Genomic DNA, 15,233 nt, shown 5'->3' with positions numbered 1-15,233 from the left:
TTTGTTGTAAAGTACATTTCATACACAAGTCCTTCTTGTACATGTCCACAAGAAGCGATGGTTTGACTTACAGATTACTTAGACCAGCAAACCACTGATTGGATGTTTTGTAAAGCAAACGTAAGAGATAATTTCACGATGACCACATATATTTACCTTGAGTTTACATAGCTTTTATATTTTTTGTAGAATCGTGCTCACCAGACTCTGCAAGATTAACATTGTCCAACGTGCGCTACCAAGCAAAAAGGACACACTAGAAAAGACGCCCACATGAGGCTAACTTATTTCAGTACAAATCATAGACATTGTTAAGTTGTTTTGTAGTATTCATTTGGTGCTGTGCAAAGAACTGCACAAAAAAATCCCTAAATAATTAATTCATCTTCCTTCAGGATAGTCTCTTATTTATCAGGTGTCGCCACAGCAGAATGAACCGCTAACTATTCAAGCATATGTTTTACACAGCGGATGCCCTTCCAGCTGCAATTCAGTATTGGGAAACACAAATACACTCTCACATTCACACACACTGTCATTCGCTACGGCCAATTTTAGTTCATCCAATTTACTTATATCGCAGGTGTTTAAACTGTGGGGGAAACCAGAGCACCTGGAGGTAACCCACGCCAACACAAGGAGAACATGCAAACTCCACACAGAAATGCAAATTGGATCCAGCTGGGACTCAAACTAGTGACCTTCTTGATGTGAGGCGACAGTGCTAATTCAATTCAATTCAATTCAGCTTTATTTGTATAGCACTTTTACAATGATTGTGTCAAAGCAGCTTCACATAAATGGTCATAGTAACTGGATCAGGGTAGTTCAGTTTTTAGTGTTTAAGTTCAGTTCAGTTTAGCTCAGTTCAGTGTGGTTTGATGTCATTACTGAGAGTCCAAACACTGAAGAGCAAATCCATCGATGAGTAGCTTTTCAGATCCTGAACCATGCAAGCCAGTGGCGACAGCGGAGAGGGGAAAAAAAACTTCACCGATAGGAGAGTGAAGAAAAAAAACCTTGAGAGAACCAGACTCAGTTCGGCACAACCATTTTAATTTCTCCGCTGGCCAAAAGTCTTGTGCATGCTAACCACTAAGCCATGTGCTGTCAATCCTTAAATAACGTGATATAAATAATAATACATTCTATTTCTGACATAATACATGTTGTTGTACTGCTTCCAACAACAATGCAACATGTCATTAACAGTAAGCTACTGCACCATTCTACAGTATGTCTGACATTCAACATTCCAACATCAGTACAGATGGATTTGGAATGATTGCAATGTAATGCATCAAGTCACCAAAAGCAAACTGCTCCCTCGTTCTATTTCTAACATACTGAATACAGCGTTCTAGTACTATTTCAGATCACAGAACAATGGAATATGGAACCCTTGCAATGCACTATAACATGACACAACACCAAAAGTAAATAGACGAACCATTTTAATTTTTTCACTTCCAAAAAAAAATATTTGAGTTTTATTTGCTTTATCCTATGTAAACAGCAACAGTCTGCTGCAATGCATCTACCACACTACAAAACAAAATGTTGGCTAAATAGTAATAAGTGCTATTGTCTTTTGTCAATTATTTAGCAATGTATTAAGCAAAGTTGACAAGAAAGTAACTTTTAAAGCATATTCACGTGACTAACTTAAGCCCATTGTGAAACTTCATATTCATAAACTACTGAATTGAATACTATTGAAATGGCTGTATGTGTAAGTGATCAATGAACAAATGTAAACATTATAAGTCAAGCTAAATAAAATAAAGAAGTACAATGGATGAAAACAAGCGATGATTATATATACAGCCAAGCCCGAAATTATTTACACCCTTGGTAAATTATGACTTAAAGTTTTTGATTAAATTTAAATTAAAACCTAAAAAATAGTTTTTTTCAACAATGATGCCTCACAGTCTTATTTTATCTTATTTCACAGTCTTATTTATTATTGTACACAGTCTTGTTTTAGTGTTTGGGAGAAGCCTGTGTCATTTCTGGACAAAAAACTGCCAGGGGTATGAATAGTTTTGAGCTTGACTATATATACTGATCAAATCCTAGCAGTTTCTTTTATATGTAAAGCTGAGCCAATCATTTTAGATGTGAGTAATCTGGTTGTTGAAGCTGACGAGAAGTCCTATGATTTTCCATTGTTAGCAATACCTCAGAGAAACAGAGATTAATAACAACATAATTAATGTGCATATGAATTTGCATGTCACAGTGTACATGAAACTGCCATCTCTGCAATCAGCAAACAAATCTTACTATAGCCTATTTAAGTCAGTACACTCGGTGGCCGCGTTTGCTATGCTTCCAGGAAGCTATGTAGGGTATGCAAAACCAACTCCTATAAAAATGCAGTTCATGCCTAATTTAATGTTTCAAATTCTATTCCCTTATGGAGAAAACAAATGGCATTTGTTTCACAAGACTGTTCCACTTTTTTCCCTGCTGCACTTTTATCTCCCAATAATACTATAAATGAGCCATCTTGCTTCACAGTATTTGAACCACTAATATACTATAATAATATTCTTATATAATAAAAAATAAAACTATGACAATGCAATATTATATATAGAAAGCCAAGCAAAAATCAGCCTTTCCTAAATCATACTGTACTAATCAAGCCAAGCAGAGGAAGCTGACTGGTTCCTGAGAGAAAAAGGCAACTGGTGTCAGACATGAATCCAGCACCACATCTCCCACGCCTCTCATGAACACTTGGCAGACGAACCACAGAACAGATCTCCATTTAAGATGAACAGCTCCTAAAATCAACCAATACATATAGTTTCAAACATTTAAAATGAGTAGAAGATATATTTTTAAATTGTTGACAGCTTTATGTTTAAGTGAATTCTTTTTTTGTCACAGATTACCAATTTGTGTTGATATCACTTACAATTAAAATACATATTTAAAAAGTTATTTCAACCCTGCACCAAGTCATAAATCTCCACTTTAGCAGCACTTACATAGGTCAAAATTTAGATTTATTTATATCTGCATTATGAAGCATTATTTGTTAGAGGTATTCACTCACACATATTTATTTAATTATATACATTTTAATAAACAACAGTTTTTAATATGGGTTAGGGTTAATTAAAACCAGTACCAGAAACCCCCTCTATTATTTTAGATATTATATTTATATATTTTAGAAAACTTGTTATACAAAAAAATAAAAAATGTTAGCAATTCTAAAAGCAACCAATTAACTAGAAAGGTATGGCAGAGCCAAGAAAACTTCGCTGAAGTCTCAATATGGAAACCTCTTGTCGGGGTTGGGGTGTTGGGAAGGATGATGGCGAGGACCCAACTGCTGTAAACCGAAGATTTCATTATATCCAAAAAAATACAACTTAAAACCCCCCATAAAGGTGGAGGGAGGAGGCAGTAAAAGACAAAACTGACTAGACTCGACATGGCTCAGCAAGGCTTGGCATGATACACATGAAAGACAACACAGGAACGATGACGGATCAGCACATAATGATAGATAACACGGTAGGTGGGACAAGACATAGAGAATAGAGCACATGGTACAAAAACACAACACAAACCATGTACTCATTTAAAACAAGACTAGAGCATGCAGCTAATGACAGAACTCATTGACCACATAATCACATGGAACAACACGCACAATGATAGAAAATGAGTGCTCGACCAGAAAAAACGCGAACTGAGAACAACATACAAGACATGACAGGACTAGTGTCTGGATCACCAAAACTAGAATTAACAAGACCGAAGTGGCAGAATCCTGACATCTTTATGCTCATGTCCAGAGATCCTTATCCAGAGGTTAACATAATCTTGGATCCGTCCTGTATACAGAACAGATTGTTGTTGTGGTCAGTGATGATTCAAGAGCACAAAACTAATTCCTGCAAAGACTTCAGCGACAGCTAGTTTGAACACCAATTTGGTGACCCACTTGGATCTGAGACTTCTCCATGATAGATGATCATAGTTCTCAAGCCTACGAATGTCTTTTAGACTGTAGCTCTGCCCCTTTTTGTTTAGCAAGAGGAGATCTGGTCAGAACAACTGATCCTGGTTTCTCCCATATTTGTTCTCAAGTTCCATCAATCGGTGGAGTTTTGGTTCCTTGCTTTCTTCCTTCCATCCTTTTGACTTTGATATTTGTATATAACTTTAACTACACCAGCATTCTAACACAATTCTGCTCCCCGCCTGGTATTTGGGAATGTTCCACAATTTCAAATATTGTTATGGTGTATTATATCTAAGTTAAGCTGCTTTGACACAATCTTTGTAAAAGCACTACAGAAATAAAGATGACTTGACTTGGTGATATTCGTTTTTTTACCCTGTTCACCTTCAGTGTGTACCTTAAATGGACACACTGACCTCAAAGCCTCAAACAAAAACACTCCCTATCTGAACAGGTATGCTTTGAAGCCATGCTTTGACTCATGAGGCATCATTTCAACAGAGGAAACTGGCTTGTATGCATCAACAGTGTAAACATGTGAACTCAACACTCTTTGACACTTCCACTGAATAAATGGGAGGTAGAGGTGAGGTCAGAGCACATTGTTTCCTTTCTAGTCAATCCTATATACCTAAAGTCCATAATTCACTGCATGGAGATGCCACACAGGTTGCAACGGCTATATAAGCTTAACGGTTGTTGGTAATGGAGCTCTTTACAGTTCTGCCTGACAGCCTGTGGTGAGCAAAGGATTTGTGTGCACAAACATGGCATGCATCCTTGACAGGAGCCCCCCGGATCGCTATAATCACCACACCTGTTTAGTCTCATGTGATCGTGTGGAAGCACTGGCTAAGTCTCGCAATTGCACATCTAAAGATCCGGTTCTCCTTCAACAGTTGAACTGCATGATTAATTGAAATTGAAACAAAATTATGACTGCGATATGCCTTAACAAATGTATTGAAAAGGCTGGGATTTATTTAAGTAAAAAACACAAAATTGTTATTAAATGCATAATTCTTTAAAAATGTAATTTTTTTCATATTTTTGTACAGCAACATAAAAAACACATATATAACATAACAAAACACAAATATATAGTAAATAATAGTTGTATGTAATATAGTATATAAATATAGTAAAGAGATTGCGTTCTTTTTAAAAAGAGGGCAGAGCACAAACCCCAATGTGTCAGCATAGCGGTAGATTTTCAGTGAAGAACTGAACAAGTCAAAAGAGGTGGCTTAAAGAAGGTAGTCTATGGTAAGTTGTATGGTGCAAAAACTATATTGGCAGATGGCTGCTTCTCACTCAGGGCTCTCTATGCTAATGAGGGAGAGATCGTTACTAATGAGTGCAGCTTTCCCCCTCGGATGTGCAAAGGGGGAATGTTGATCAAAGTGTTTCTGCAGACTGTTTAGTGTGATCCCGGTGGGATCCCGGTGGCGCAGTGGACAGCATGATCGCCTCACAGCAAGAAGGCTGCTGGTTCGAGCCTCGACTTGGTCAGTTGGCATTTCTGTGTGGAGTTTGCAAGAGTGTATGAGTGTTCCCAGAGTTAGGTTGGGGCTGGAAGGGCATCCGCTGTGTAAAACATTGGCTGAATAAGTTGGCGGTTCATTTCACTGTTGTGTAAACTCTGTAAAATAAACTACATATTAAAAAACAACTTGCAGTGCAAACCAGACTTGATCCTGACCACTAGAAATACTCTTTCTGTTAATTGCACATAAAAAGTTTTTAAAGTCATCACTAACACACTTGACGATTCTTGTCAATTTGTGACAAGACAAGCTCTCCAAATCAATGTCAGGATGATTAGAAGCAATGTCAAGTGGTCATAAATGGTCTTCCGCTGATTAGACCCTTGAGCAAACGGCACGACATAGGCTAAACAGCAAATGAAAGCCAAGAACCACTATAAATACAAATGCATTCATTCATTGGAGGATGCAAGGCTATATCCGGCAATGCAATGCACGTCAGATCACTGCGTAAATGTTTCAGAAACAGATTATTATAAGTGACCCACCCCTCTACTTGCTTTAAAGTGAAGGATTTCTCTCTTTTATTGCTTGGCACTAGCCAGCTGCAATGTTCTGAATCTGCTAAATGAATTGCTTTGAACCGTTTATTTGTTCAATGGGCGTGCAAAGGCCAAAGGTGTTGTCTATTTAAAAATGTGCCGTGTTTAAACAGCACCGGCAGGTTGAACGCATTTTAAAGGGCTCTCTCATTGGGACAAGGCCATTACCATTCACATCACATAGAATGAGAGAAAGAGATGGAATTTACAGAAAGCTGAGATACAAATTTCAGCTTCTGGCATTTAATGCAGGTCCCCTGATTACCACCAGGACAGTGAATCACTACATAATCGGTTAGAAATCCCACACACGGACCCAGGGTCAGCACACAATTTATCACGCCATATAGAGCAGCCAAAATAATTGCATATGACAGCCTTTTAATACAATCTCTCAGCCTGTGCAATCATTATTAGATTTATCGAGTATTGCCATTGCTACAACAACAAAAGCTACTTTGTTAAACTTAAACTCACATTTCTCAGAAGCACATAACGGCTCAAATTAAAATTTAACTAAAGCAAGACTGAACTTCACACTGTGTTTAACACCCTTGGAATGCATGCAGACAGAAACACTCCGGTGCAACTTGTTTAACAGTAGGCTAAAGGAGCCCATTACTTCAGTAAGAGCATTCTGACAGTAAGTGAACATGACCCAGTCTCCACTTACAATCAATAAATGTCCCTCAGATGCCATATAGAGTGATGCAGAAGAGTAGCTGGCTTTTGTTTACCTGTCTTCTCATGGCTTCGGCTTCAGCGCTCTGTCTCTGTTTCTGTCTCTGTGGTCTTGCTTTAGACGGTCTAACTGTCTCATATGGTTGGGAGGGTAAAATGCCAGCAATGTAGTGGTGTCTTATGTCATGGCCTGACAGATGACCCCTGAAAAGAGCTTGCAAAAACTGTAAGGTAATAATGACACTACTGCATGTGTTATTGGTAGAGCTGCCAGGGGTTTAAAGTCTGTGTGAAATAAAAAGATTGCAATGTTTGTTTTGCTAGCACATATTGCTATTCTTTGGGTGAACAATAAATCTATGCAAGTTAATTCACTGATAATTGTTTTGGTAAGCTTTAATCAAAGTCTGACCATTTTTGCTTCAGTGATTGGAGTGGTGGTACTTCTCTGTTTACGTCAGTTTGATGGCTTCAGCAACAGTAGGCTTAACCATGTCCCTCTGTATTTTCTACAAAGGAATGATGTGCATAAAAGCACCAGGCCTGCTCAATTCACCATTTTAGTTGGAAGAACATCAACGTGCTGATATAAAAGTGTCAGCTACTTTTGGTTTACGTGGATCTTCAAAATTTAAGTACATAACAGGATGTGGCAATTGATAACTCACAATTTAATTACACATTGAATTTGGCAAACAAAAATTTAAGGTATTTATTGTGTTAAATGAGAACAGTCAATACAAGTATCTTGATAGTTTCAGCTAAAACTGCCTAACTATAACAGCCCTAGCTAATAATCACTTTTAATATGTAATGTGAAGTGATGCTGACAAGGGAGTGCGGATCCAAACTAGGCATGGGACGATAACTGTTTTCAAGGTACACCGTGGTTTGCAAAAGTTGAGATTTTATTATCGCCGAAATTTTCTGTAATACCCTCCCTAAGGTATGTGTAAGATTTTTATTTACATTTTTTGTTTTTTAGAACAGTATCTCCAGCAGAAAAAGATATCCAAAGATGCTGTTTTAAATTGTAAAGAAATTAGTGTTTTTGAAACTAATGAAGACAGCAGAAGTCAATGGTTAATTTGATTTGTATAGCCTGATGTGTTTACTGACACTTGACTGGTGAAAAAAGTTTTTTTTTTTTTTTAACCCAGACATTTAAAAAGAATATATTTTAATGCAGTGAGCACAATACTGTAATACCGTGATGTTTTTATCCAAGGTTATCATACCGTCAAAATCTTATACTGGCCCATGCCTAATCCAAATGCACGATTATTAAACAAAGATGGTCAGGCAAGCAACAGTCAACACAGGAGCAAACAGATGTATACAGGAAATCCAAAGTCATAGTCAAATATCAGGCGAGTGGTCAGAAGGCAGGCAGCAGACAACGTAAACAAACAAAACAAAGCAAGGTTCAAACACAGAAGACAAGGCAAGAAAACCATGTAGTAATGTTTACAATCAGTATATCAAGACCTAACCCTGATGTGTGTGAGAGTGCTCTCTTTATAGTCCGGGTCATGAATGAATGATGAGCTTCAGCTATGTCTTTGTGAGTGTGGGTAATCAAGGGAATGAGGAACCGGTGGTGTAAGTGATTGGTGCTTGACAGGAGTTGTAGTCCATACAACAGCGAATTTGTACTTCTTTATTGAACTGTGTGTTTTTTATGGAACCGATCATAACATATTACATAACTTATATCACATAAAACTTATAATATTCACTAGTATTTAAAAGTTTGTGGTTACTATGTTTTGTTTTATGTTTTTATTTAAAGAAGACTTTGATTCTCATCAATGTTGCAATTATTTAATGGAAAATACAGTAAGACTACCCTAGCTCTATTTATAGGGTACCTGAAGCTGTTTTTAACTGTACATTATGCTATGGTTTGGCATGGCTTGGCTCTTTTAAGTTCGGTTTTGCTTGTCTGGCTTTGCCTTTCCACTCTAATGCTATGACATCATTGTATACATAAACAAATAAATGCATGACAGAATCGGAAAGAACCACAAGCTGGGACTTGAACTCCAGATGTCTGCAACGCTGTTGTGCTATATGTTAGTGCACTAACCACGAAGCTATCTGAGCTGACTAATGAACTAAATAAATGAAAATCTGCAACATATTTTTCAAAATACAAACTCAAACAAGGCAGCACGGTGGCGTAGTGGATAGCACAATCGCCTCACAGCAAGAAAGTTTGAGCCCCCGGCTGGGTCAGTTGACATTTCTGTGTGGAGTTGGCATGCTCTCTCTGTGTTTGCATGGGTTTCCTCCAGGTGCTCTGGTTTCCCACACAGTCCAAAGACATGTGGTACAGGAAGGGCACCCGCTGCGTAAAACATGTGCTGGATAAGTTGGTGGTTCATTCCGCTGTGACGACCCCTGATTAATAAAGGGACTAAAGAAAAAAAAATGAATGAACAATTATTCATGTTATCAAATTAGCTAACAATTAGCATGTTATCTGCCTTAAAAGAGGGCTTTTCACCTTTAAAAATAGTTAACGTTGTGCCATTGTAAACCATTAGTAAACAGATTCCTTGTTTAATGTCTCACACTGCTTAAAATCTCCCCAGGTTTTTATAATTGCTTCATTATTTGCAAAATAAAAAGCCAAGCTAAGCATACCTCTAAATCACAAGTGTGAAAAGTTTCTTTAGCCAGGTTTAAACGTGGTGTTTGGAACAGCAATAACCAGAGGTTAAGTGTGGTGTAAAAAGCCCTAAAGAGCAAACTATTTGATATACTCCAAGAAGAAGCAGTTACAAATCTCATATTTGGTTCTAAATGTCAAAAAAACATCAGTTTGGTTTTCATTCTGAGCTTTTAAGATTTTAAATTCTGAAAGAATGCTGAGGAATCTGCTAAATGACATGACAAAAATGTGCATATTATTTTCCTTAATCTGGGAGCTGTGTTGAAATGTTGCTATACAAGAAATACAGCCTTTATTTCAGTCCATTTGCTCTAACAATCATCTGCACGGTCCTGTTCATCTGACAGCTTAAGAGACACTAACAACATAATGACAAGCTTTGCTGCATAAAAACAACACAACAAATGCATTTGCTGATCGAATGCCCAATAGTCTGCACAATGGTTTGCAATGTGATGGTTTCCTCATTATTCCTCAGAATTTGTCCACAAATGGATTTTCTGTACACCTAACCACAACTGTATCCAGACATGCAGAAACATTGATCAATGCAGCAACAACTCACTAACATACTTTATTTTATATACTGTGCATACATATACTACCAATTATATGCATAGCTTTATACACTACATGCAATCTCAGTTCACTTGCTGGACTGCATCCCTCCATTGATTTAATTCCAAATCTGCAGCAAAATGCACTTCTGCCCTCAGTCCCCTTCTGGCCAATGTTATTTTAAGTCTGCACAACACCAAATCTATTACTTACAACTTAAAGTATACAAAACAAAAAGTTTGTAATTGAATGGACCAATAAATACTGAAAAAAGTTCAAGCACTGTGCCTGTAAATGCACCAGGGAAGTATCAGGTTTGTTTCTCTGTATACAAAAGATAATAATACTGTAGTGTACAGTATACAAGGCAAGTTTGTAACAGCATGCTGGGATGCAGCCAATCTCTGCCTCTTGAGACCTGTCAGCAGCGTATTAAGAATAGAGCCTGGAAACCTAATGAAAATGTAGCTGGGCCCTGATTGTACCTAAAAATAACAAGCTCCTGGAGTAGCTGAATTAAAGTATGCCAACTTGTGCCATCTCTCTTGTAACAGGAGCTGAGAGCTCCATTACACCTAGTATGGACTTTTAAAGCATTTGCTAGCAATATAATTTGTCCACTTTATTATAGAGAAATGTCTGTTAAGCTGACAAACTGTACTCTTTATTTTGATCTAAACTGTTAATCATAAGTGTAAACTGTTCAGTGTCAGCTGTTGCATTGTTATACCAACAGTTTTGTCCCACAAGAGCAAATTTCCACCAACAGATTAATCATTAAATCTGTCACTGGAAAGGTAGAGAAACTTTGCCTTCAGTATTGTGTCTGATGTAACAGCTGAGTGGGAAGGGACTCTATGCAATGGGGCGCCACATTTAGCATTATAATGCTACAACTGTCTCAGACACAGACACACTACAGACAGCAGATCACGTATTTGCTGAAATTAAGTTTTCTACTACGGGAAGGGACATAGAAGAGCTATTTAAGGAGCACTGGGAAGGCAGAAGGATTGATAATGAAAGTCCTTGACCTTGTGACTACAGGACTGGGCCAGTTAGTATGAGTGTATATACATGGGTATATACTGTATATGTCCAAATGCTGAGGATATAGAATATAGTTATATAGTTTACTGTATTTAGTTTTCACTCTGGCTTCACCTTTTTTAATGTGTTTGTAATCGTTGAATATATCTGTGATGTTTTGTAAAATATGTTTTAAACAATTTCTTTTACTATCTGTGCTGACAGTGGTTGTTTTGTCATCAATATATGAGATAAGCAAAAATCATGAACTGTTTCTTTGAATCTATTTAAAATGTATTGTTATTGTTATATTGGGCTCGCAGATTATGTGGGTACTTGGGTACACTGTGTGTGGATGACCATGCCGACCAGCCACCACCGAAGACCAATTCTTACCCAGGAAAAACCCAGAAGTCCAAATTTAAGTGTTTCACTGACTAACAAAAATAAACTCTTGATTTGCCATTGAATACAACAGACACATCTTTGACTGGCTACATGACATTTATATTTATGCAGAAAATAATAATCTTTGTTACATTTTAATCCTTTTTTTCCATATGATGATGTTGATAATGATAATGATGTTTTTGTATTGCTGTACATCCTGTGAGTATTAAGCCTTTGAACATGCATAAGTAACACGCTCTGCCCTGGACTTTAGACCTGCTTTTAGTTGGTCAGTGGCGAGGTCTATTTCAGTTTCTCATAATAGCAATGTGCCAACAATGCGCATTAACTCACTTTATAGACCAGCACACCAATGAGTAGGCCTAAACGTTATCTGCGCACACAGAATTCTGCAAATTTTCCACAGATTTCTGCAGATTTTTTAGCCCATCATTAAATTTGTTTATTTCTTTGAGTAAATGTGTGTACGTGTATATTTATTCAGTTTTTAAATGAATTTCAGTAATATTATTGATTAATATGAAAATGTTCATCTGATTTATGTACAATGCAGTTTGTAAAGTAATTATTTTCTGTCTTTTAGTAGATATATTATATGAGAGACTTGCTTTGTTTACCAAAAAAAAAGTGAATCTAATTGGATTTGCATTTTAAACATTTTAAACAAAATATATAATTTTTTTATTTCACATATTAAGGTTTTAGTTATGATACTCCCAAAATAATTCCACAGAAATCTGTAGATTTTTACCGAAATTCTCTGCAGAATTAGCAAAAAACACCCACAGATACTGTATGGTCCATCTAATGAGTCCAAAAAGTAGCACAAATGGATTTTCTATTTAAACAACGCAAGACATGTTTGGCACAATTTGTCTCTATTTTCCGACCAATTTTCACATTGGCGCAAAAAGTAAAATTTTGTCTGAAAATAGAAACAAATCCCGCCAAACACGTCTTGCGCCTTATTCCGCCGGGTGTAAAACAGGGCCCTTTGATTTATACCTCAGCTGGATGTTGTCATTCACTTAGAGCTGTTACACGCTTCAAGGGAGGTCATTTTCAAAAACCCATAATAGTGGCTCTTTAAAGTTTCAAAGCAAAACTACTAACTTTTTTCACAGGTCACTTACAAATACACACAGAAGCATTTGGAAGATAAGAAAAAGAGTGAAATTAGGCTCCTGCATAAGCTAAACATTTCACATTGCTGCAATATCCATAATCCTCCTTAATTTAATATCATTAGTATAACATTTGTCACACCAAATTGTCTAGCCCTGATACAGTCCTTTCTAAAGGTGGCTACATTTTAAAATGTAAGAGGCTGATGTCAGTTTTCAGGGTGTGTAGGTCGACTGCTTCGAAATGCTTATTAGATGGTCAGTAGCATTGAAGATGACATGGAAAAACCACTTCAATCAGGCCAATGACTTCTCCGGTAAGTATATATGGATGGATAAGATGAAAAATATCTCCATCTGTCTTTAAAGAGCAATCTGCCAAGCATCAAAGACAAGTTCAACTCAAAAACAAAGGCTTTGGCATTATATCATGAATATGACAACAGCTTGAGTGGCTGTATGGCACAAATTTATATCTTTATTGGTTTACCCAGGACACTCATCTCTGTTAATGTCTGCTTTACGTCCTGCCATTTGATACAGAGGCATCAACAAGCCACTGTTGCAAAATGAGCTCATTCACGGATAAATATAGATGGCAATTTGACGTTATCCATCATGCAGCTTGGAGATTTTTGGCAGCGTGCAATGAGACTTTGAAGGCTGCTTATCTCCAAAATCGATTGCGACAGTCAGAGAGGCAGGACGCTGGAGAGAGAAAAATGCAAGAGGGATCAGAAAGAAGATGAATCAGGCAGGATAAACACAGCTGGAGTAAGAAGTCACTTTTGCATGCTGTTACTCCTGCTTTGAGTACTGTGGTCTTGTGGTTTGACGACTACATATAATATCAGCTACTTATAAGGAAAGGCAAAAGTATTTCAATGTACATTTGTGTCATAATATTGGATTGAAAAATATATTGATATGCAATAGAATTTTCCTGTAGAATATTTGTCACAAATTATGCTCACTCTCAATAATGCACAGGAATTGCAGGAGTTAACAAGAAAACACATTTTTATTTACAAAGACACTTACTACAAGCACAGAAACATTTGAGGAGTTCAGATGCAAAAGCCGCTAAAAGCTACTTCCACCAAAAATGAGCTAATGACATTGAGTGAATGCTTTAGGCATGCAGTACACCATCAACAAATAGATTTGCTTCAAATCATCTAAATCCCAGCATCAGCGCATTCAGAAATAACAGTTTGTTGGCAAAAGCTGCTAAACGGCACTTGCCTTTGACAGCAAAAACTGCTATAACCCGAGAACCAATCAGAAGCACAAATTGAATCATATATGCTTTCAATGTAGAAGCGCTGATACTCTGGCTTTTATGAGGAGACATATTCCGCTTTCGATTTGGATTTTAAAAGAAGGAGTTTGATGAACTGGATGAGCCTATCCGACTGTCAGTGAATGGCAAATGAAAACGTCCCTCACCTCAAAACTGTATTAAAAAAAAAAGAAAACACTATACAGTCAGAAGTGTAGTATGCATTCATAACGATTTTTGCACAGTGACGCTACTTTGAATGAGTCTGATTTAGTATACAACAAACGGCAACTCCATTTCACGAAAGACAGTGTTAAGATGCTGTTCTTTTATCCCACGTGGATGCTACGAGGATAAATAAGGGACCAAGACCTTAAGTAAGGTGAGAATGAATGAAATTGTCTGATTTCACTGTCTTCTAAAATTGTTTAAGAGGCATCCCATTTTTGCCGAGTAGGCCTACCTTGTTTTTTATTTGCTAATGTAAGCTATTTTTTAAAAGATAAATATAATGTTTAAAACTACACTCTTTATATTACTTCATAATACCTATACATCTGATAAGCTTTTTATATTGATGGACAGTGCAGATATTGATGTTTCGCAATAGTTTTACACTACATTATTTGAATATACCAAGCTTAGCTTACAAAGTTTGCAATGTTTACATTGTTTTACTTATATTAAATATCAGAAATGACAACAAATTGTTAAGATTTAATTAATGTCAGTTTTAATGTTGTATATTAATGCAGGTTTAATTTACAGGTTTCATTCATTCATTTTCCTTCTGCTTTTTCCCTGCTTTATCACTGATGAATTTCTAATTTTTTTTATAGATTTAGTTATACCATATATATATATATATAAAATTTCAGGTAAATTTGTGTAATGTGTTTTATGTTTGGTAAAATAATTTCTAATGGCATCTTCATTTTCAACGAATAACACTGTCTTGTTCCAATAGGTGGATTTAGATGGTTTTGCATAAAAAGCTGAAGTGGATTTAGCTGGTTTTGACACAAAAGTAAATGTCCCTTGTTAAAAAAAAAAGAATTGTCTAAAGTGACATTTTTGAAAAAAGGGTATTTAACCTTATCATTACATATAAAATGAAATTTTTGAACCTTATCAGAGGAACCAGATAGAAAATGTTCATTTACAAGAAAAGAGGTCTGATGAATTTAGAGGGGTTTTTTTGCATCTGAGTTTTTCATATAAAGTTGAAGTCAGAATTATTAGCCCCCTTTGATTTTTTTCTCCTTTTTAAATATTTCCCAAATGATGTTCAACAGAGCAAGGAAATTTTCAAAGTATAATAATATTTTTTCTTCTAGATAAAGTCTTATTTGTTTTATTTTGAATATAATAAAATCATTTTTAAATTCTTT

The 15,233-nt window shown here is 36.4% G+C and overlaps 1 protein-coding gene across 50 annotated transcripts in view; it reads right to left on the bottom strand.

Moving 5' to 3' along the window:
- The window catches only part of plekha7a (pleckstrin homology domain containing, family A member 7a), a 205,598-nt gene that overhangs the window by 112,044 nt on the left and 78,321 nt on the right, over window positions 1-15,233 (bottom strand). For 11 of the 50 annotated variants that reach the window (XM_068214831.2, XM_073929520.1, XM_073929515.1 and 8 more), the window contains exon 1: window positions 6,754-6,869. The exons of 29 other annotated variants lie outside the window; for them this stretch is intronic. The gene's annotated coding sequence lies outside the window, so the exon portion shown is untranslated. Of the gene's footprint in view, window positions 1-6,753; window positions 6,870-15,233 lie in introns of those variants that run through there. 10 more of the 50 variants (XM_073929510.1, XM_073929516.1, XM_073929521.1 and 7 more) reach the window with 1 other exon arrangement.

This window comes from Danio rerio, chromosome 18 (assembly GCF_049306965.1).
Source record: "Danio rerio strain Tuebingen ecotype United States chromosome 18, GRCz12tu, whole genome shotgun sequence".
Taxonomy (NCBI): Eukaryota; Metazoa; Chordata; class Actinopteri; order Cypriniformes; family Danionidae; genus Danio; species Danio rerio.
Note: the sequence above shows the minus strand (reverse complement) of the source record. Positions and strands in the feature narration are given on the sequence as shown.